The sequence below is a fragment of the Sinohyriopsis cumingii genome, chromosome 4 (genome assembly GCF_028554795.1).
Source record: "Sinohyriopsis cumingii isolate HCF-2022 chromosome 4, ASM2855479v2, whole genome shotgun sequence".
Lineage (NCBI taxonomy): Eukaryota > Metazoa > Mollusca > Bivalvia > Unionida > Unionidae > Sinohyriopsis > Sinohyriopsis cumingii.
Genome location: NC_142964.1, coordinates 141,788,394 through 141,811,126, shown reverse-complemented (window position 1 = coordinate 141,811,126; position 22,733 = coordinate 141,788,394). Strand labels below are relative to the sequence as shown.

At 40.7% G+C, this 22,733-nt stretch overlaps 1 pseudogene across 1 annotated transcript in view; it reads right to left on the bottom strand.

Moving 5' to 3' along the window:
* The window catches only part of LOC149802221 (uncharacterized), an 85,217-nt pseudogene extending 65,915 nt beyond the window's left edge, over nt 1–19,302 (bottom strand). Inside the window, exons 1-4 of the transcript XR_016420811.1 lie at nt 18,980–19,302; nt 8,572–8,853; nt 3,506–3,625; nt 720–3,360 (exon numbers count right to left, since the gene is read on the bottom strand). The product of XR_016420811.1 is annotated as an uncharacterized LOC149802221 (transcript). The remainder of the gene's footprint in view (nt 1–719; nt 3,361–3,505; nt 3,626–8,571; nt 8,854–18,979) is intronic.
* Nucleotides 19,303–22,733: the final 3,431 nt, after the last annotated feature.

Sequence of the window (22,733 nt, the reverse complement as noted above, 5' to 3'; positions counted from 1 at the left end):
TATAAATCAGAACCAAAATAGTTTTGAAGCTTTCTGAGGGAATTTTTCCTAAAATGATATGGTCGGTCCCCAACCAATTAAGTTATCCTATGCAAGTAAGAGAGGTAGGAAACTGCATGGAAGCTTTTGTTGTTATTGTTGTTGTTGTAGGGTTTAACGCCATTTTTCAGCACACAATAGATTATACAAGGCGGCCAGTATTAATGGTGGAGGAAGAACCCGGGAAAACCCCAAAGAGAACCACCGAACCACGAGAAGCTACTGGCAAGTTTTCTCACATACCCACATTGGCCGAATCCGAGACTCGAACCCACTGAGACAGAGGTGAGATGGCAGTGATCCGTAACGGAGAGCACTTTAGACCACTCGGGGCCCCCTGCATGGAAGCCAGTGCATGGATAGATAAACACTGTTTTCAAACTTAATGGTGCCAATGAACATAACAAATGATAAAGCCTATCTTGGACATGTCGTCCAATCGAAACATCTTAAGAGTGTATGCACAATTTCTTGAACATCGCCAATACACCAGCGAAAACGACTTCCAATATAGTATGATGAAGTATTAAGTTTAAACTGTTTGAGAGGCATTCGTTAGCATTATTATATAATTAATGAATATTTACAAGCTATCATTATATGACGTACTTGGCATTCAATAAAAAAAGAATATTTCATTCAATATCTTTATGCCTTACAGCAGTAACATTTAAACCCTTATGAACTGCCATCTTTGTGGAAACCGCAATCTCCCAGACAACGTCTGATTTCTCTCTCACAGGTCGACCAAAGAGGAATAAGTTGAGATGGAACAAGCCCTCTGTAGTTTGTCAATGTTGGGTCAGCCCCTCTTTTCATAAGGACTTTCACAGCCTCATTATGGCTACCTCTGCACGCATAATGGAGAGGCGTATTCTCAGCGAGATCGCGTGCGTGCAGATCGGTACCTTGTTCTAACATAAAAGTCAAGCAAGCAACCGAGGAATACTGAGCACTATAGTGTACAGGCTGCTTTCCGTCCTTACATTTGGCACCAATATCTGCACCCTTCTCTAGTAACAGCGAGAGTATTTTTACGTTGTCCTCGGCAGAAACAAAGTGAATTGGCTGACGGCTCTGAAATCCCTTGACGTTGATGTCAACACCTTTCTCGATTAACAACACTGCTGTCATCTCACAATTACTTTCGCAGGCATAGCACAATGGAGTCATGCCGTATTTATCTGGGACATTCATATCAACACCCTGCTCAGTCAGAAACTTGACGATGTCATGGCATTTGTCATAACGTCTGCGACACGCATAGTGGAGAGGCTGCATCTTATTGTGGTCCATTACGTTGAAGTCGACGGATGATTTTTTTTCAATTAATGCAAGAACGCTATCCATATCTGTTTCACATGCGATGTGCATAGGCGTTCTACCACGTGTGTCTACTTTGGTAATGTCCGCTCCAAAATCTATTAGAACACGAATGTTTTGAACTCGTCCCCAGTTGCATGCTTGATGAAGGGGTGTCTTTCCTTCGTTATTGATAGAATTCGGATCTGCTCCTTTTTCTAGCAGCAAACGGAGGGGTTCAGAATTAAGAAATTCAGACGCATGATGAGTTCCTTGAAAATCAAGAAAATCTCGAGCATTGGGGTCTACTCCCCTATCAAGCAATAATTTGACGCATTCTGGTTTCCCACTCAAACAAGCGAAATGGATAGGTTGTCGGCCGAACGTATCTCTGGCTGATAAGTCAACACCTTTTTCTAAAAGAAGAGAAACAGTTGCCACATCACCACTTTGGCAAGCAAAATGGAACGCATTTGTTTCATTTGAATTTGCACTCTCTAATTTACCTCCAGCTTGGAGCAACAAGTTCAGAATGTCCGACTTCCCTCTGTAGGCACTTAAGTGAACAGCGTTGTTCCCTGCTTTAGGACAGGATGCATTCACATCGGCACCATAATTAACTAAAAGCTTTACCACCTCAGCGTGGCTTCGATCGGCTGCTACGAGTAAGAGTTCGCTGGTTAGAGGGATACCTTTGTCCAATAAATACTTCACAAGTGATGTTGCACCGATCTGGCATGCATAATAAATAATATTTCGCCTCGTTTTCGTGTCCTTCACACACTTAATCTTTTCGATGGGCATTTTCTCCATCTCTTTAACAAATGGTTGCAAAATATGAGGTTCCAAAATACATGGGTTTTGCAAAGTGGACAGCCGTCCAGCCAACACCTCTTTAAGAAACCTTATAGCCAGATCTTTGTACCATTTCCTTTGCACAACCAAAAGTTCCCCATTGGTCCAATGAGTTGTTGAATTTTCAACATAGAATTCTGTTCTAATTCGTCTCATAAGAAAATCAGTGGAGCACATGCGTATGACCTCTTTTGGATATTTTTCACCAAACAATAATGTAACGGTTTCAAAGACAGCATTATGAATGTAGGCGTAATGGTCTTCATACTCAGCAACATACATCCCAACCAGAGACTGTAATCCCTCTTCTATTCTGGACAGAGGTACATTAGCATCCACCCCACATGCGTCCTTAATGGTGGATATCTTAGATTTTTCCTCCAACGAACTGTGAAATATATCAAACGTCATCTTAGCCATATGACCGTCATGCATCAGAAGAAGAACTAGACCACAGAAAACAGTAGGGTCTGCTTTGGTAAGGACTTTTATTTGGCGTTGTAAAACAACAAGAGGCTTCTCGAAGAAGTCATCTATTTCCCTAAGATTTACATCAGCTGTAAAAAAAACGGCACATCAATGGGAATCCGGACAATGCGCATTTCTTGGACTGCTGTAAAATTCTTGATGACAGCTCAATGTTTCTTTGCTTGCAGTATGCCAATAACATTTGTTCCTTCTCTTCCTCCGTCAGTTTATTACTTTCTGCCGTCAGATCCACCAAGTGTGAACTATAACCGTCTAATTCGCCAAGCAGCTCCGAGCAGAACGACAACACTTGTTTTCTTGATGTCAGGATAAGACCAAAGTTTCCCGTCTTCAAAAAGCCAACTATTTTGTCATGAAGTCTTGTCCACAACTGCACAAGATTGTTGTCCAATGTAGGGCTTCCAAAAGCATCGTCCACGAAAAACACAGTTTTCTCAGAGGGATCATATGTTTTTTCAATCAAGATAGGGTCCATTACTATAGCGACTCCAAAGCCAGCAGATTCGGCTTCAACCAATATGTATTTTGCTAAAGATGTTTTCCCATCCCCTGCGTTTCCTGTGATTGTAAGACAATTTCCACCTTTAAACTGCAATAAAGCACGAGTCCAAGCCCGGGTATTCACATAGTTCCTGGATTCTTCTTTCCAGCTTTGAAGCATACGCTTGGTCTGCTCTGAAATTATTAAGACATTCATTAAATACTAAGTCTTGAGATTTTGTATACAAAAGCAAATTTTATATCACGCTAATTGGTTTAATTTCATTCTTCTATTTCTTGCATGTTTTATGTCAAATGATCTGTACTATGAATGACCTACCTTTTATTCTGTTCAGATCGTTAGATGCCGGTCGCTGAAACACAACAGACGCCAAGGCCTCTGATATTTTTATGACATCGGCACATGTTTCACGTTGTCCGTCAATATCATCGTAACCTTCTGAAAAAAGCCATTAATATATATATTTTTCTTCTTCTAATTCCATAAAAGAAGATTGAACACAATGTTCTAAAATCATCATTATCAACATCTTAGGAGAAAAAGCAATCCAGATGCATCTTCATTCGTGGGGAAAGTGAGACAATGGAATCCAAGTTTGTACACTAGTTAAAAACTGACATATGTCGTCATTAATATATTACACACTAAGTACAACATCAATTTTCGATTCCTTTCATATCTAAGATATCTAACCAGCGAACTCTTTGTTACAACCAACTACCATCCGAAAGTAACAGGCTTAGCCAGACCAGGAATAAGATTTGTTGCGACCTGTTCTTCTTGATTAACTTACAACCCACGGAGTTACCTCTTAGAATGAGTCCTTTAGGGGTAAAATCTGACATCCACAAATGTGCGAATTATTAACTGTGATCTTGTGGGTAACTTACACTAGGTTACTTTATTACAAATGGCAAATGCTTCGCCACCATATGATGTTGAACTATATTCAACAACACATTCCAAAATCACAAACTTAGCATGGTCAATACCCTCTGAGTGCGCTCCATTACTGATCTGACATTGAATCGATGTGGCCATTAAGTAAAGATATGACAACAAAACTATTTCCACGGCAGCGGAGAGATGCTTGCAATATGGATGTTTAGAGTGAAAAGGGACTAAACAAACCATACTGTAACAAAAATAATAGGGGAGGGGTTTTAATTTGAAATAATATGAATCAGCATGCGAACCTAAGAAAGTCTCAAATATGTTTCACTCCGTGATTGATTACACTGGACAACAAATTTTTACAAAAGTCATGTTACTGAAATAAAATTAGTCAATTCTTATCAATTTTTATGTGCTGAACACGAATATGACAGTCAAATTGCAAAATTGGCTCTAGTTTTTTTGTAATCTGCAAGAAATTAATGTTTACATAACGAAATGCATTCCAATAGTAAAAGGTCAACTGTAATAGCCTACCTATAAAAAATCAAGTCATTGACTACATCTTAGATTTCTTCGCCTGTCTCTTGTACAGCTGTTCGGGAGCATCTCTGAGGAGTGTCCAGCAGTAGTCAGCCAGCATTGTAGTGGACCATTTTCCCTGGTATCTTTGTTCCATTGTTGCGATATCTTGATGAAAACGTTCGCCGTGTTCATCACTAACAATACCACAGTTGCTAGGAAAGAAATCCAAATGGGAATGAAGGAAGTGAATCTTTAGAGACATATTGCAGCCAAGTTTCTTATACTTCATCAACATGTCTTCTACTAGTTCCTTATAGTTTTCTGCCCTAACATTTCCGAGGAAGTTTGTAGAAACTAGGCGAAAAGCATTCCATGCTTGTTTCGCGTCACCTTCCAGCAAGTTGTTGAACCGGTCATCTTTGAAAAGCTCTCGAATCTGAGGACCCACAAAAACTCCCTCTTTAATCTTTGCTTCGCTGAGTCGAGGGAATTTTTCATGCAGGTATCGGAATGCTGGCAAAGTCCGGTCAATGGCTTTCACGAAGTTCTTCATCAAACCTAGTTTGATGTGAAGGGGTGGTAGCAAGATTTTCTGAGCCTCAACCAGAGCTGGGTGTTGGATATTCTTCTCTCCAATGGCTACATTCTGCCTGTGAGTCCATTCCTTCCTCATGTAGTGCATTTCCCTTGCTCGGCTATCCCACTCGCATAAGAAACACATGTATTTTGTATATCCTTGCTGCAGTCCCATTAAAAGGGCAACTACCTTCAAATCACCACAGAGGTGCCAGCTGTACTTGTTATACTCAATGGAATTCAGTAGCTGCCTTAAGTTATCGTATGTCTCTTTCATGTGGACAGCATACGCTACTGGAATAGATGGAAGAATGTTTCCATTGTGCAAAAGCACAGCCTTGAGACTCAGTTTCGAAGAGTCCACAAATAGTCTCCATTCTTGTGGGTCATGAGTGATTTTTAAAGCATTCATGAGGCCCTCAATATCGGAACAGAATATCAGATTACTTTCCTTTCTGAAGAAAGGCTCCAATTGCTGGTGGCGCTTTCGATATGCAGTAATTGTGACATCTTCTTCTAGAAGATTCCATTGTTGGAGTCTTGATCCTAGCAATTCTGCCTTGTTCTTTGATAAGTCCAAATCACGAATCAGGTCATTTAGTTCTTCCTGTGTTATTCTGTGTGGGGTTGATGATGCACCACAGTGAAAATCTGGATCACTGCATGCTGATGGACCAGGAGAAGAACAGGTCGACTCACCTTTGTCTTCGTCAGATGAATCAAGAGAATATTCTGCTGGAGGTTCTGGAATAGGAAGTCCCTCACCATGTGGAACTGGTCTCAATGCAGACGGAATGTTTGGGTAGACTATTCTCGACTTCTTTCGCTTCGTTATTCCGCCGGAAAGAGGAGGAACCAAGCAGAAGTAACAGTCATTTAGGTGGTTGCTTGGCTCTCTCCACACCATTGGGACTGCAAACGGCATTGATGACCTTTTGCAATTCAACCACTGTGAAAGCTGTGTTGTACATGTAGCACAGCATATATGCGGAGCCCAAGGCTTGTCTTGGTCACCAACCTTGCATCCGAAGTAAAGATGATATGCCTTCTTCACTTGAGAATTGATACTTTTCTTCTGGTTGGCAAATGTCACTTCCCCACAAATATAGCAAAAATTGTCCGCGGTATTAACACACTTTCGAGGCATTACTGTTCTTTATTGTACGTAAATGGATAAAATAATAAGTTTTATGTAACAGTAGCTTGAACTGTCTCGCACAACGTCTAAAATATTTTAAATGCTGAACCTATCTGATTGGGCTTTATATAGTACACTGCTTACGTCAGCTTCAGCAGCCGCCTGGCATTAGTATAATAGGCCTACACATGTATAGTACACTGCTGACGTCAACTTACTTCAGCAGCCGCATGGCATTAGTATTGCATTGCATCAGAAAATGATGCAATCAACTGTGGATGATGTGAGCATGATGGTATTATGCAATGTTACATCATTATTCCGGATGTTGCTGCAGTCCTACTGGAGAAATTTACACAGTGAAACATAGAAAATGAGGTATATGAATATCTTCAAAACGAGAGCCAATACAAATTTTTCACGGTTATATTCGTGTTCGGCACACCAAAATACTACAGATTAGGGCCTTTTCAAGTCAGTAATGATTTCACTGTTGACCAGTGTTATCAAACTATTGTATATTAACAAAGTTGACTTTAAATCCCAAATGGTTGAAAGCAGCGTCATATGTTGTTAATATATTGCAAAATTAGACAAAACGTTAAGTGCATTTATACTATCTATTATCCTGAAATTCTATTGCAATCGGATCAGTCAACAGAATAAAGGGGGAAATTATAGTGCAAGTTTTTAATCTTTTAAGTACATCACACACAGCTGTGGACAGCCCGGTCATTTAGTCAGTTCAGGAAATTAACAAAGCTTTGAGTCTTTGTTACGAATCTATCCTCTAAAAATAAGTAACAGAAAAGAGTGAAAAGCAACAAGCTTTGTAAAATTCAAGAAATAATTTAATTCCTTATAATACAAAGCGAAACTGAAAGAGAAAAAAAGAACTTACAGTTTTGGGAATTAAATTCCGAAATAATCCAACAATTACAGACACGAGTCCTAATAACTTAAAGTCCTGAATAAAACTCAGTAAAAGTCCACATTAATCCAAAACTGACAATGATGACGTGTCTGTGGTAGCTCAAAGAATATTGATGTACTAACAGTCTTTTGTTAAATCACAGTAATATAATTCCAAGTTTTGAATTCGCTATAAATTACAGTGAATGTCTGCATCCAAGAATTTGATATAGCACTTTTGTATTTCCAGAGAAAATACTCACTTGAATTCAATAATTTGAAGAAAATAGATTCCAGCCCAAAAGTGAATTACTGGACACAACATATAATACAAGTTGATTGTCTAGAACTTAAAGCACAAATGAAAAATCGTCTCAGTTACAAGATTATATAATCCTCTACTTGACCTCAGTTCACAATTAGCAATTTCTAAAACAAATTATTACTTAATGGAAAAGAACCTTCTAGAAGGTTCCCGATGTTTACAAAATGAAAAATGTTAGTTATTATTAGAAACAGTTTCTGAACTATTGTCAAATACACTAAGGAAATTCCAAAACCTATACCTAGACCCAAATAAACATATTTACTTCTCTTGATAATGAGTCTGATTTTAAACCCACACACATAGAGAATAATTTAGCTATGCATTAGTTGTTTACAAAATAGTCATTTCAGATCAAGCAGAAATGAACTCTGTTTTGGACAAGGTCGAAACCAACATGCAATGATACATTACAATATCATGTAAGGAAATTAAAAAAACATGAAGACCCCCCACAAACAAACAATGCAAATTAAATATATGTAGGTCTTACATAACATCGGACCAAGCAGGATATACTTTGTTTTAGTCGGTTTAGGGTTAAAGCAACTGATATTCCCGGTTTGGTTCTTCAGTACCACTATCAAAGCAATAAAAAGTCCAAAGCAAATAATAATCTGTTGTTTTGAGTCGTAAGCCCATCAGGTGAAGCAATCAACAATAGTAAGATTAAGTCTAAAATCTATCACTCAAAGGAATTGTAAGTCTAAGTTTTGGGCGTCATGTCTATCAGACAAAGTGATCGAAAGTCGAGGATTTTAGTCTTAATTCTTTCAATGAAATCGATTAATAGGATGTTGATTAGTATAGACTCAATCAATCAATGCAATTAAGAGACAGACGTGTAACCTTAAGTCCATCAATCAAATCAATTAATAGTCAATTTTTAGTTTAAAGTATGTGTACATCTGTCAAAGCATTTCATTTAGTATAAAGTCAATCATTCTAATATATGAGTGCTGAGATGACACTTTTGCTGAAACATCTTACAGCTTTGCATCTGAAGTTCCATACCTGATATCCCGACGAGGTTCTTCAATTTATCTGCTAGCTCTATCATACCGCAGTCCATTAGACTCTTGCTCAGAAGTGGAACGAGGTCTACATTAGGCACCTGCTCCAGCACATTGTCCCTCCAACTAGTCAGCATGCTCAGAACACACTCCTGTACGTTGTACGGGAACATCTGCTGCAACTGTTCCAACTGTACCTGCCGGAACCCCATGTTTATCCCAAGAAACATCCAATCCTTCCCGATGCCCAAACTCAATTCGGCAAGGCACTGGTCACTCAGACCTATATTTATATTTATAAAAAAAAAAGATTACATAGCCTGAATCAATATTTTTGTTATCTTTGTTTTGCTTCAAAAAACATGATAATCGAAATGAATGTACATTCTCAATATAATACATGCCAAATGATGACAGTGGCGTTAAGTCCTACATATATCTGCAATAAATTTTAAGAAAATATCACCGGAATCTTTTGTTGTAGCAATTAAACATGCTATCTAGTATGGGCTTAGATGTACATGAAAAGGCGGAGGAATCCATGTCAACTATTAAAACAATAAATTTGAGCTAAAACCTGTTATACAAAATTTAACCACCTTTGACACAAAGCTTCCCAGTATGTGTGGCTTTCAATATTGTTTAAAGAATGGTTCTCATAAGATACACCGGATAAAATATGAATAGGCAGCATCCTATTTTGCTACGAGGCATGTCATGCCTTTATACCAAATTTAAGTGAGCGGTTTTCAAGAAGCCGTTAAAAGGTTTTGCTATGTTTAGTAACGGTGGCCCTTGAATATGAATCACCATCATTGGTATAAATTTGAAGGTCTTCATGCCTGAGTATATTTTCTCATAATTGTGTATTGCCACCCTTTAATCGAATTATCCTCGGCGTTGCATAACACACAGAAAGTGTACATTTTGCTCTCCTATATTTAAGTATATTACACTTGAAATGGTAATCCACTTGGTCAAGTTCTTATTACAATATTTTGTTCCCTTAATAAATGTATGTGTCGACAAACTATTTATATATATACCAAACATTGGTTCCCCTGCACCCTCTTCCTACAACAAGTCACTGTCTTTCGTATGACGTGTTCATTTGTTTGTTTATTAAGGGCATGCTGTTAGCATGTACATCACATTTAATATTTATTTATTTACATTTAAGAGGGTGCGTCAACATCTGGGTCCATGAGCGCCTCGCAAGGCATATTAAGTGTCATTTTTAGAAGTCTTTGGAAGATCTGCCAACCCTAACGAGTCCGTCTCAGTAAGACAGTTGATCTTTTCCGTAAGATTGACCAAACGTCAGTAAGGTGTAGCAAAATTTCAATAACTGCTATTGTAAAGCTGGAAAACGTAATTAAAAGTTCAACTCAGCGACGATAAAGATTATGTTCAACCGAAAGGTTTGTAAAGTACGCGTAGACATTATCTACCACTAGTACAGTAGCACAAACTTTAGTTCCAAACCATATGCAACTCAATGGCTTGGTGCTATCTCTCAACTTGACGTAATAAAAATACTTGGAAATTCTTTATCCATTTCACATGACGACGGCAATCGTATCTCCCGCCAAGAGACACTCAAATTGGCATGTGATGTCCAATACACATAATTGTGTCCTTTCCAAGTTTTATTCACAATAATCTGAACACTCCTTTTTATTCACCAGTGTTGACTATTAACATTTTTTCTAGAAGCTTATTTTCCCTTTTGTCCCAAACATGCAAAGCTTTCTGAACGCCAGCTTAATTTTTTGTATTATATAATCAACAGTTTGATCATGCAGATGCTTCGCATTAACAAATAGGTATAATTTAAAGCGTATGGGTGCTGCTGTAAAGCTAGTCTGGTTCCCTGACTAATTTTACTAATTCTAATATGAAACCCGGATCCAAATCAAACACCGATCAACCAATTATCCGGATTTTTCGGCAACGATAATTTTGTCGCAGTGTTTGCTTGTATGCCGTAAGTCTGTATTTTAAGGGTAATTTTCGTAAGACTTACGGCAAAATCGTAAGGGTTGGCAGGTCTGCTTTGGTATGATTCTGTCGTGGTTCAAATGCCAGACCTCCCACATCCGAGGCGGACGCTCTAACCACTGGAGACGATGTGGTAACAAGAGTTGGTACACGTTGGATGGAGGTAAAACTTTGCATTTGATCAAACCTTCGTACTGGTGAATGTATTCCACGTCGATGTGTTCAGGCAACATTTCAGGGTGACCGGTAGGGATTCGAGCATATTTTCATCGTAACTTTTGGTTTTGCGTCTAAATTCTGGACCGTTGACCGTAATCGTGTTGCAACATTTCTAAATCTTTGAGTCATTCAGGTTCTAACCTCAGGCGTTTGTTGGTATATTTGCTGGTACAAATATTCCATGGTAAACTCTGAGAAAGGACTTGTCAGTCTCATTGTGGAAAGCACGTACAGCATTCGTGAAATAAACATCCCTGGAATTCGTAGACGACTAGGCGATATTGGAAATCCCACCCATCCACTAAAGGACTTCTAATTTTCTCCTCTTCAGCATTTCTAGCATTTCTATCCAGTTATCTTCACTTTGACAAATGTAATGGAGAGCAAATCTTTAGCGAGGTAGCGACACCTGACCGAAAGACAGGACTAATAGCTAGTTTGTTTTCATGAACAAACTTCTTTCCTTAACCTAATCCAAGCTCTGTTTGCGATAGAAGAAGCTTCCTTCAAAGGATCAACAATACCGTGATCCAGAAGTAATTGCTGTCGCTTTGCATAGCAACAGCGCAAAATATTCACATCAGATCCGCAATATTTCCAGATTTCTTCTTGAAAGTCAAACGGGTTTGAAGAGTGAGCTTGCTATCAAGCGTAGATCTTTCGGGTAGATGTGATTGGCTTCGTTCAAGGTAACTGTGGGGTATTCAGTGCCTTGTTCTGAATAATATTTCAAAAGAAACTGTCCCTCATATTCCTAGAAATTGTGAGCCATTATTGTAGCATACCGATGGCAGTCCCTGTAACGCTCAGTGTCGTCCACTCTCCAAGTGTCGCCAATAGGCAAAATCGCAAAGAGTGTGGGGTTCTTTAAAGATTTTAGCTTCCTCCGGAACCGATCCGGTGGCCTAGTGGATAGAGCATCCGCCTCGGATGCGGGAGGTCGCGCGTTCGAACCCCGGCCGAGTCATACCAAAGACTTCTAAAATGGTACAAACAGCTGCCTCAGTATAATGTGACTGAGTGTGACATGATCCTAAATGTTTTCCGCATGATGCCCCAGTGCCAGATATCACTATAAACTGTCACACTGCAGACATCCTATCGATATGACTGAAAAATTGTTAAAGTTACATTACAAATTAGATCATGCAGTAAATATCGTTAATGTATATTGTGATGCGTTTTAATTTTGGTGACAGAAACAAATATTGATTTTGGTAAATTTGGTGCTGATTGCTGGTTACATTGTTGCAGAGTGCATTGTTAACTCCAGAAACATACTTATTGTTTGAAAATACATGTCAATACTTATTTACTGCGGACTCTAGGTTGTTCGGATCTTACCTTTCGGTCAATGGTGAAATCCAAGACTATCCGAATATAAAACGGCACTTCTAGCCGGCATTTGTCCAAACGTCCAAATCGGCGAACAATTATTGCAGTTTCTCCATTATGTCACAAACTGAACGAAATGTGTCGAACTGTTTTGACAATTGCACTATTCTTGATTACGACTGGCTTAAGTTGGAAATTCGCAGACGCAATTAGGATAAACTAGCAGTGTTGGAACTACCGAAGGGTGCGGACCGGTGTCTTCCCTTGTGTAATATTGTTACATATTAGAACCCCCATCCCTTGATTCAAGGACGGATACTACAAATTTTCTTTGTAACGAACCCCTATGATTTGTAAACGTCACATTTTCATTCCGCCAGGATAAAGAAAGCACAGTAAGTATATTAATTACACATAAATTGGTGGAAGAGTATCCTGAAACTTCGATTACTCATTCCGATGTCATCGACATCGGAACACACTATACAAGGCCGTTATTTGGATAATAAACATAGCACTAAAACAAAAACAACATGTGCTATGTCTTACATTGTAGGACTAGAGTAAACCAAATGTTGTTACCTACCGGATATGGGCATCAAGCCTGTTGTAGCCCATATGTTAGTTCGAGTTTCCTCTGACCCTTGCCACCCCACTTTTGATATTTGGACATTTATGTTGGGGTGTAGGGTCAGAGCGCATTCCCTATCGAAAAGTTGGAATTCGCCGACACCATTTGGTGTCGGCATGGGGTAGCCGCTTACTAGCCAGCCCAGCAAACTTGAACGACCTTTCATCGAGATATAACTGCATGATATCGATAGGAATATGATTTATGTTCTCAGAACTTGCGATCATAGCATTCTTTATGTCTTTAATCCGATGATACTAGACAAAAGTACATCGTTGCTAAAATTTGACCTGGATCTGGCCATTTGTACTCCTAGTCACGTGACTACACAGCGCTCGCGACCGACATCTGAATCACATCAGAGGTCATACAGTCACGTGATATCAACAACAGCCCATTTCTAGTGTTGCTGTAGGAAAACAAATCGAACATATATATAAAAGTCATGTAATTTTTATAGAAAAATAAAAAACAAAATTCTCAAAATATTTATTGTGAAAACAACGACGAAAATCTGTAAATGTTGCAAAAGTTGGAAGAAAACCAGATTCACTACGAAGAGCACGTGTCAATGTGGTATAGTCACGTGACACCAACAAAAAAACATCGCTGACGCGTGCTCGGTACTTCTTGAAAATGGTTTTCTCCACCCTGCTGCGATACCGACAGGTTTCTGTTCGTTGCTCTTAGAATAAATATGTTGAGAATTAAGTATGCATTATATTTATTTACAAACATTAAGTGACTTCTATATAATATTTCAAAATTCTATGTACAACAACTTGGGAAATTTGTTTATTTCGATGTCACGTGACTATATGACCTCTGTGATCTAAGGTTGTTAATGCCCGGGGTGTGAGTGGGAGACAAGCGCCCCAATCCTCCAAAAATGCCCCATACGGCTTGCGTCTCTGATTGCCTCTGTCAACTAAAATCCAGCTCCTGGCCTTCGCGAGTGGCATAGATTTGAAGCCCGGCAGACCACGTTTTCCACTAACAAGAGAAGGGGTGAAGGCGGGCCAATGGCGCCTTAAAACCAGTTGCTTCGGGTAGATGGGACTCGTAAACCTTGGATGGTAGCTCATCTAGGAGAAGGAAAACTCCGATTCCAAACCTCTGCTGCCTTGTGGCTATACCCACTCATGGGAAAGGCTAAGGGAGTAAACCCCGACAGAAAATCCGGAGATGGATTCCCTAAGGCGGTCTAACATTGACTTTAACGTCATTCCGGCAACTCCTGCGACGCCGTTGGTGCCAAGCTGTATAGGGATTCCTCGTTCCCTTGGGCCCACCAGCTGTGTGGAGAGGGGGGATCTGCTGCATGGACAACAGCTGATTCTCCATACCACCCTGCCCAGGCTTCATAGCTCCACTGGAGAGGACACTCAAGCGTCGTTGTACGGCGTCGGCACAACACGAGAAGTAGCAGTTTACCGGTTCTAAGTCAAAGCCCGATTGGTGTAGAGCTTGGCGCCAGGGGTTACTTCTGATGGTGGGAGAGATCACCAGGTCTCACTGGACAGCTACCGCCCGCTCAAACTGGGCAGCCCCCAGTCAGTAAGGTGCTGCCCGCCATGGCCTGCCTGCTTCACTGGGTGCGTGGAGCTTAGAGCACCATCTTGACAAGTGGGCCACAAAACTCCGCACAAGGAAAGACTAAAAGAAGAAATAAAGAAGACTCGAACTCTTCGTTTTGCAACCAGGAACATCAGGACCATGTGTCCTGGATTGACCACTGACCTACAGCAGATCGATGATGCAAGGAAGACTGTCGTCATTGACAGAGAACTCTCCCGACTGAACATCGACATTGCCTGCCTCCAGGAGACCCGACTGGCTGACAGCGGCACCATCAGGAAAGCCAATTACACGTTCTTTTGGCAGGGGAAGCCCTCGGATGAACCTGGCAGCATGGTGTAGGCTTTGCCGTAAGGAACACGCTAATCGCCTTCACTGAACCTCCATCAACAGGTACTGAGAGAATCCTTGCCCTACGGCTGTCAACATCCTAAGGCCAGGTCAACATCGTCAGCGTGTACGCCCTAGCCCTATGCTCTACCCACGATGAGAAAGACAAGTTTTATAAGGCTCTGGATCAGGCAATATCCAGTGTCCCCAACAATGAAAGCCTTTACATACTAGGAGACTTCAATGCTAGAGTGGGAGCTGATCATGAGGCCTGGTCCACCTGTCTCGGCTTTTACGGAAGTGGCAAGATCAACGAGAATGGTCAGCGACTGCTGGAGATGTGCTGCTCCCACAGCCAATGTGTGACCAACACTTTCTTCAAATGCAATGAGATCCACCAGGTGTCGTGGAGACACCCACGTTCACGCCACTGGCACCAGCTAGACCTCGTCATCACCAGGCGTGCAGAACTGGCCAGTGTTCTCCTCACCCGCAGCTATTACAGTGAACATTCCCTCGTGGCCAGCAAGGTGCGACTATTACCCAAGAAGTTGCACCACGCCAAGAAGAAGGGTCACCCACGCATCAACACCTGCTGTGCAAGCAACCCAGAGAAAACACAGCAGTTCATCAGCAAACTGAAGGAAGCCCTCACCAAAGTGACACCTGATGAAACTATTGACTCCAAGTGGTCCCATATCCGTGACTCTGTGTACAATTCAGCCATCACAGCTTACGGGAAGAGGGAGCGAAAGAATGTCGACTGGTATGAGGCAAACTGGGAGGAGATGGAGCCCGTGACTGAGGCAAAGAGGAAAGCCCTCCTGGCATACAAGGCTGCACCTAGCCCCAGAACACTACAATCCCCCAGGATTGCAAGGAACAACGCCCAGAAGACCGCCCACCGATGTGCCAACACCTACTGGCTGAACCTTTGGAACATTATACAGACAGCTGCCGACACCGGCGATACAAGAGGAATGTATGAGGGTATCAAAAAGGCGATAGGCCCCACCAGCTACAAGAAAGCCCCCCTCAAGTCCAAGACGGGTGAAGTCATCACAGACCAGGGGAAACAACTGCTGAGATGGGTTGAACACTATCTCAAGCTATATGTAAACCAAAACAATGTCACTGGAACTGCCCTGGACGCATTTCCAGACCTGCCTGTCATGGAGGAGATAGACACACAGCCCATCCTGGAAGAGCTCGGAAAAGCCATCGTCGGAAAGGCTTCCGCCCCTGTTGCCTTGGCGCGCTTGCAGATCCTAGCCTCCCGCGTCTACCCAGAGTTCCAGTGTAGATTTCGAGCCGGCAGGTCAACTGTAGACATGATATTCTCACTACGCCAGCTGCAGGAAAAGTGTCGCGAGCAGCCCCTCTACATTGCCTTCATAGACCTGACGAAGGCGTTTGACCTGGTTAGTCGGAGTGGACTCTTCAGACTCCTGCAGAAGATAGACTGCCTTCCACGTCTGCTTGCTGTCATCATGTCGTTCCACGAGAACATGCACAGCACAGTGTGCTTCAATGGCGCAACATCTGAAGCATTCCCAGTCATCAGCGGAGTCAAACAAGGATGTGTCCTTGCGTCGACGCTCTTTGCCATCTTCTTCTCCATGCTTCTCCAGTACTCATTCAAGGACTGCAGCGAGGGAGTGTACATCCATACCAGGGCTGACGGCAAGCTGTTACAACATCGCCCGTCTCCGTGCTAAGACTAAAGTCACATAGGTACTCATCTGTGAATTGCTCTTCGCCGACGATGCAGCCTTGACATCACACACGGAAGATGGACTTCAAAAGCTGGTATGCCGCCTCTCCCATGCTTGTAAGGAATTTGGACTGACCATCAGTTTGAAGAAAACGAACGTTATGTCGCAGGACGCAGACTCCCCTCCCTCTCTCACCATCGATGGGTACAACTTGGAAGCTGTCGAGAACTTCACATACCTCGGGTCTAACATCTCCAGCTCACTCTCCATTGATTCTGAGGTGAACGGCATGATTGCCAAGCCAGCAGCAGTGATGGTCAGACTTAACCAGAGGGTCTGGAACAACCCCAACCTTACAAAGAAGACCAAACTGCATGTCTACAAAGCCTGCGTGCTCAGCTCACTTCTCTACAGCAGCGAAACATGGACCACCTATGCAAGACACGAGAGGAAACTCAACAGTTCCCACCTGAGATGTCTGCGGAGCATTCTGCACATCCAGTGGCAGGACAAAGTACCCAACACAGAGGTTCTAGAACGCGCCAACATGAACAGCATGTTCTCCATTTTCAGCGAGAGGCGCCTTCGCTGGCTTGACCATGTCAAAGAGAATGGACCCAGGCCGCATTCCCAAGGACCTGTTATATGGGGAGTTAGCAGAAGGTGCACGACCAACTGGACGACCACATCTGCGCTACAGTGATGTTTGCAAGAAGGATATGAAGACGGCAAACATCAATGTCAACGACTAGGAGACCTGTGCAAACAACCGTTCTAGCTGGCGTCTAGCTGTCAGGCAGGGAGTTCAAAACACAGGGGAAGAGAGAAAAATAAAACAAGCTGAAAAGAGAGCTAGAAAGAAGGATAACAAAAGCTTACTTTGGAGCTACGCCATCGTCTCCCGTAGACGGACGGATGCCAAGAAGATATGACGTCTGATGTCATTGACATGTAGGTTCCGAGATTTGTATAGTCATGTGACTCAGAATGCAAATGACCAGATTCAGGTCAAATTTCAGCAACGACGTACTTTCGTCTAGTCTGTCAGCGGATTAAAGACATGACGAATGCTATGCTCACGATTTTTGAGAAAATAAATAATATTCCTATTGATTTCATGCAGGTATATCTGAATGAAAGGTCGTTCAAGTGTGTTGGGTCAGCTAGAAAGCGGCTACCCCATGCCGACACCAAATGGTGTCGGCGAATTCCAACTTTTCGATAGGGAATGCGCTCTGACCGGTTTAGTCTCACTTGAGCGCATCGCATTTGAGCGCCGCTCAGTGAGGCGCTGATTTTTTTTTTTCTTTTTCTCATTACGGCTAATCCCATTAGGGCGCAAAAAAGTCTCACTCGAGCGCGAGTTTAATAAGATTGAATTGCCATCAGGTTTGATGTTATATATATATATATATATATATATATATATATATATATATATATATATATATATATATATATATATATATATATATATATATATATATATATTATAATATGTACAAAAACGGCGGTCTCGTCACTATTAGAAAATAATTACTAGACAGAAACCAGAGAACCATCAATACACATAATTTTATACAACTATTATACCTTACACCGGTTTATTCTTTTTTGTACGCAAATAAACAAGTAGATAAAAAATGTAATGCAAATTAAAATATATAAAGTGGTCATTCCTAGCACAAACACGATATTACATGAATAAAACAATATAGATACATATATAACACAAACACAATACTGTAATAGATTGATCCTTGGTCAAGATCACTATAATTTAGGGACCATGATATATAAACCAGTCGCTCCTCCGCTTCACATGTTTTGGCGCCTCTATTCGGATATTTCGAACAACAGTGGATGGTAAACATTCCGATACAAATGTGGAATGTCTACCAGGTCAACCTACGAACGAACAATCATTGTGAGGGATGGCATAACCGCTTTAATCGTCTGGTCAACAAACATCATCCGAACATCTGGCGTTTACTTACAGCAATTCGTGACGAGCAGGCAAGTTCCGCCGTTACACGACTGCAAACTACTGCAGGACAAGAAGTGGTACGTCCAAACAAGAAATATTTGGACAATGAAAAACGCATTCAGAGACTGACGGTAATGTACAACGATGGGAGCATTGATGCTATTGAAGTGATAACTGGTATTAGCCATATTCTGAATCAACCCATTTAAAATAAATATAAAGTTACAGTTAACAAATGTGTTTTTCATTCTGAATCAACCCATTTAAAATAAATATAAAGGCACAGTTAATAAATGTGTTTTTCATTGTTCGCGCTCTAGTGATACTAGTTCTTCGCGCTCTAATGGGATGCGCCCTAATAAGATTAGCTCTAAAACTATTTTTTGCGCTCTAGTGTGATAAGCTCTACTGGTTTGCGCTCTAATGATACGTTACCCTCTGACCCTACACCCTAACATAAATGTCCAAATATCAAAAAATGGGGTGGCAAGGGTCTGAGGAAACTCGGACTACCCATATGTAAACGGTATCAACAAGTGATTAATGCGATTTAAAGGGCTATATAGGTAATACGACTGGGTTACGTGCTATCGTATCCGTGGATGTTGCTTACCTGCCATTGTGCCACAGCGTGGGTAGACGTTGATATAGAGCTGCCACTATCCGATTCTTTCACATTCAATGATGAGCATGACATATTCTTCTAGTCTGGTTCCCTGAACTCTCTCCACTCCGGTACTCTTCGTTATGAGGGTCAGTCTTGTTGAAGTTGCGCAATGTACATGGAAGCACAGCAGTGTGACATTTTATCAATAAAATACGGCGAAATCTCTGACAACATGAAACCACCTTATCAGTAATATAAATGAACACGAGGAGTGCAAGCGTGACCACAACCCTCTGCTCGATTCGACTTTTCCCATCGCATAACTCCAACCAGGCGAATCCACCTTTATTTTCACCAGTCAGAAGTAGCCCATTCTACCAGTTTCTACTCTGCAGTAAGGTGGCAGGGTCCAGTTTCGTAAATTGGCCCCTGGCAAATTTCCTAACTTAAGGCTATGGTGTGACTTTTTCAGCTATTATTGTTTACTATTTATAGATATGGATATATTTGTGAACTAGGTGTTTTGGGCTTGTATTGTTCTTGAAATTGATGTCAGGCATGTACACCTTCCATAGTTGCTCTGCAGTATGTTGATAGTGAAATACCAATAGTTGGCTAGGAAGAAGAGCTAGCCTCCCATAGCAGTAGACACGTGGGTTCAAGGCAACTAGAGTATCTAAAAAACGGCTTGGATGACAACTATTCTGAATTGCATCAAACTATTTAGTAGACAATGTTTTTCAAAATTTTCATCCAGGGAAAGGGCTTGCGTTTGCACTGTGAGCACCACATGCTGTCAAACATGGCATTTGGATGTGAAAAATGCAGGTATAAAATAGGGGTTGGGGTGCATAAACCTCTACTGCTGTGAACTGCCATTGACTTCTCTGGTCAAGTGAATACTATTCTTATGCTTTGTTTTCATATAGGTATCTAAAAATATGGACCTTTTTGACCTCACTTGTGTATTTGATTTTTTATGATTTTTTATACTAGGTCGCTGATTGCGGCATTAAATTTGTACATAAAAACTGGACCCTGCCCCCTAAATATGCGTTAGTGTCTAATAATCGTACCGAACACGGCGCAGAATCCGTGTTATCTTTTATTACTAGAGAAATTAACAATGCGGTATCAATAGATTAGTTGAATTAGCTCAGAATAATGAATGTTTCATGAAAATGTTATTTACAGTATTATATTACTACTGTTTTCAAAAGTTGTAAATAAAATGCTCTCACTCTGCACATACATACATACATACATACATACATACATACATACATACATACATACATACATGTGTGTATTTGAGAGAGAGAGAGAGAGAGAGAGAGAGAGAGAGAGAGAGAGCGAACGAAAAGGGTAGTTTTGAAGATTGAATATTGTAACCTTCCTGTACCAGTAGTTAAGTGGGGCACTAGAGCCTCAATGGGAATTAGCATTACAGAGACCCCTGGGTCACTATAGCCTCAATGGAAATTTAACATGGAGAAAAATCGTGGGTCAATATAGCCTCAAGGGGAATTTAACATGGGAAATAGTCTTGGGCCACTATAGCCTCAAGGGGAATTGAATATGGGAAAAAAGTCTTGGGCCACTATAGCCTCAAGGGAATTGAACATGGGATTTTTTTTAAAAATTTGTTTAAATTTTTTTAAATTTAAATTTAAATTTAAAAAAGGGGTAGGCAATTGAAAGGCTATCTCTTTTCGAGAAATATGGCTGGCCCTGAAAAGGGCCTTTGGGTTTTCTTCTTCTTCTTCTGCTTCTAATTTCTTCTTTTTCTCCACCAAGTTCTTATTTTATCTCCTACACTCTTTCTCTTCTTCTCTTTCTTTTTTTTTCTCCTGCTCTTCTTTCTTCTTCTCTTCCTCCTCTTCTTTCTTCCTCTTCTCATTTTATTCTTCTTTTTCAATTTTTTCGTTCCATTTGCTTATTCTTATTCTTTCCTCTTCATCCTCCTTCTCCTCCTTTATCTCTTTCATGTCACCACTAATCTTGTCCTTTACCTTTTTTAAGTTATTAATTTCCATCTTTACACGATGGGGACTATAGGAATAATGGTCTTCAACGAGTCTTATTAACATCTGTTCCATCATTCCTAAGTTGTCTAAAACGTCTTGCAATGTTTGTATTTTGTCCATTTGGTTAGAAGCCATCTTCTTTGTAGAATGGTTTGAACGACGAATACTGTGGGTTCTTATAGTGAAAGCGCGGACGTGAAGGAAAACATCCCCCTAAAACATAAAATTGATCTTACCTAGATCATGACCAAAGAAACAGCAACGCGCGGACGTGAAGGAAAACATCCCCCTACTTTTCTCATTTCATATAATAAAACTCAAACTATACTCTCCACATACGCTAAGAAACAATAAACAAAATCCATAATCTACTATCCACACAATCGTACGTGAGCGGTTACAAAACCCAAACTATACTCTCCACATACGCTAAGAAACAATAAACAAAATCCATAATCTACTATCCACACAATCGTACGTGAGCGGTTACAAAACCCAAACTATACTCTCCACATACGCTAAGAAACAATAAACAAAATCCATAATCTACTATCCACACAATCGTACGTGAGCAGTTACAAACACAAACACAAAAACAAACACACAAAATAAACAATAAAGAAACCCATAATCTACTATTCACACAACCATACCTTAGCTCTTACAAACACCATCACACAAACACATACCCTCACATTTTTTTCAAAAAGAGTTAGTGTTTATAATCACACTACTCTACCTACACACATTGGCAAATCGATCGTTATTTCTTTTCTAGAGTATTGGGTAGCCCTGAAAAGGGCTGTTTTTTTGAAACTTCATGGACACCTGGTTAATGGTGGCACCTTCCAGGCCTGGCGCCACATACACATCTTGTCCCCCAGTTACTTTTTACCTTTTTGGGGGAGAGAGCAGAGGCAGGATATGTGGCTTCAGAATCCCAATTTTCGGTTTCTGGGATTCTGAAATTTTTTCTTCTTCTCTCCTTTTCCTCCTCCTCTTCTTTGTATCTTCTCTCCTCCTCTTTGTATCTTCTTTCCTCTTCTTCTTTATATCTTCTCTCCTCTTCTTTATTTCTTCTTTCCTCCTCCTCTCTCATCCTTCCGTCTTCCACAATGGCTTCCGCGGCCAGTTCATTCAACAGGCGCCTGGCATATTCCAGATGCACATGAAGTTCCAACAGTATAGACAGTCTCGTGCTCATTTTTGGTGTTGATCAATCAACAAGGGTAGCTAGATTGCCCAGCGAGTTTCAATTTATAGTGAAAGCGCGGACGTGAAGGAAAACATCCCCCTAAGAAACATAAAATTGATCTTACCTAGATCATGACCAAAAGAAACAACGCGCGGACCTAAAAGAAACACTCACTCACTTTTTTATGCTACCCATCACTATTTTAAAAATTTTTATAAATCACTTCAATAGACTATCCACATACGCAATTCAATCCAATCTAACCCCAAATTTACACCTCAAACACCAAAAAAAAAAAGACATCATTTTAATCTGCTATCCATACCAACTTACTTAACCACTTACAAACACAAACACACAAACACATACCCTCACATTTTTTTAAAAAAGAGTTAGTGTTTATTTTCACACTACTCTACCTACACACATTGGCAAATGGATTGTTATTTCTTTTCTAGAGTATTGGGTAGCCCTGAAAAGGGCTGTTTTTTTGTTTGCTATGGCATTCTTTTTTAGTTTCTAAGAATGCGATGTCCTC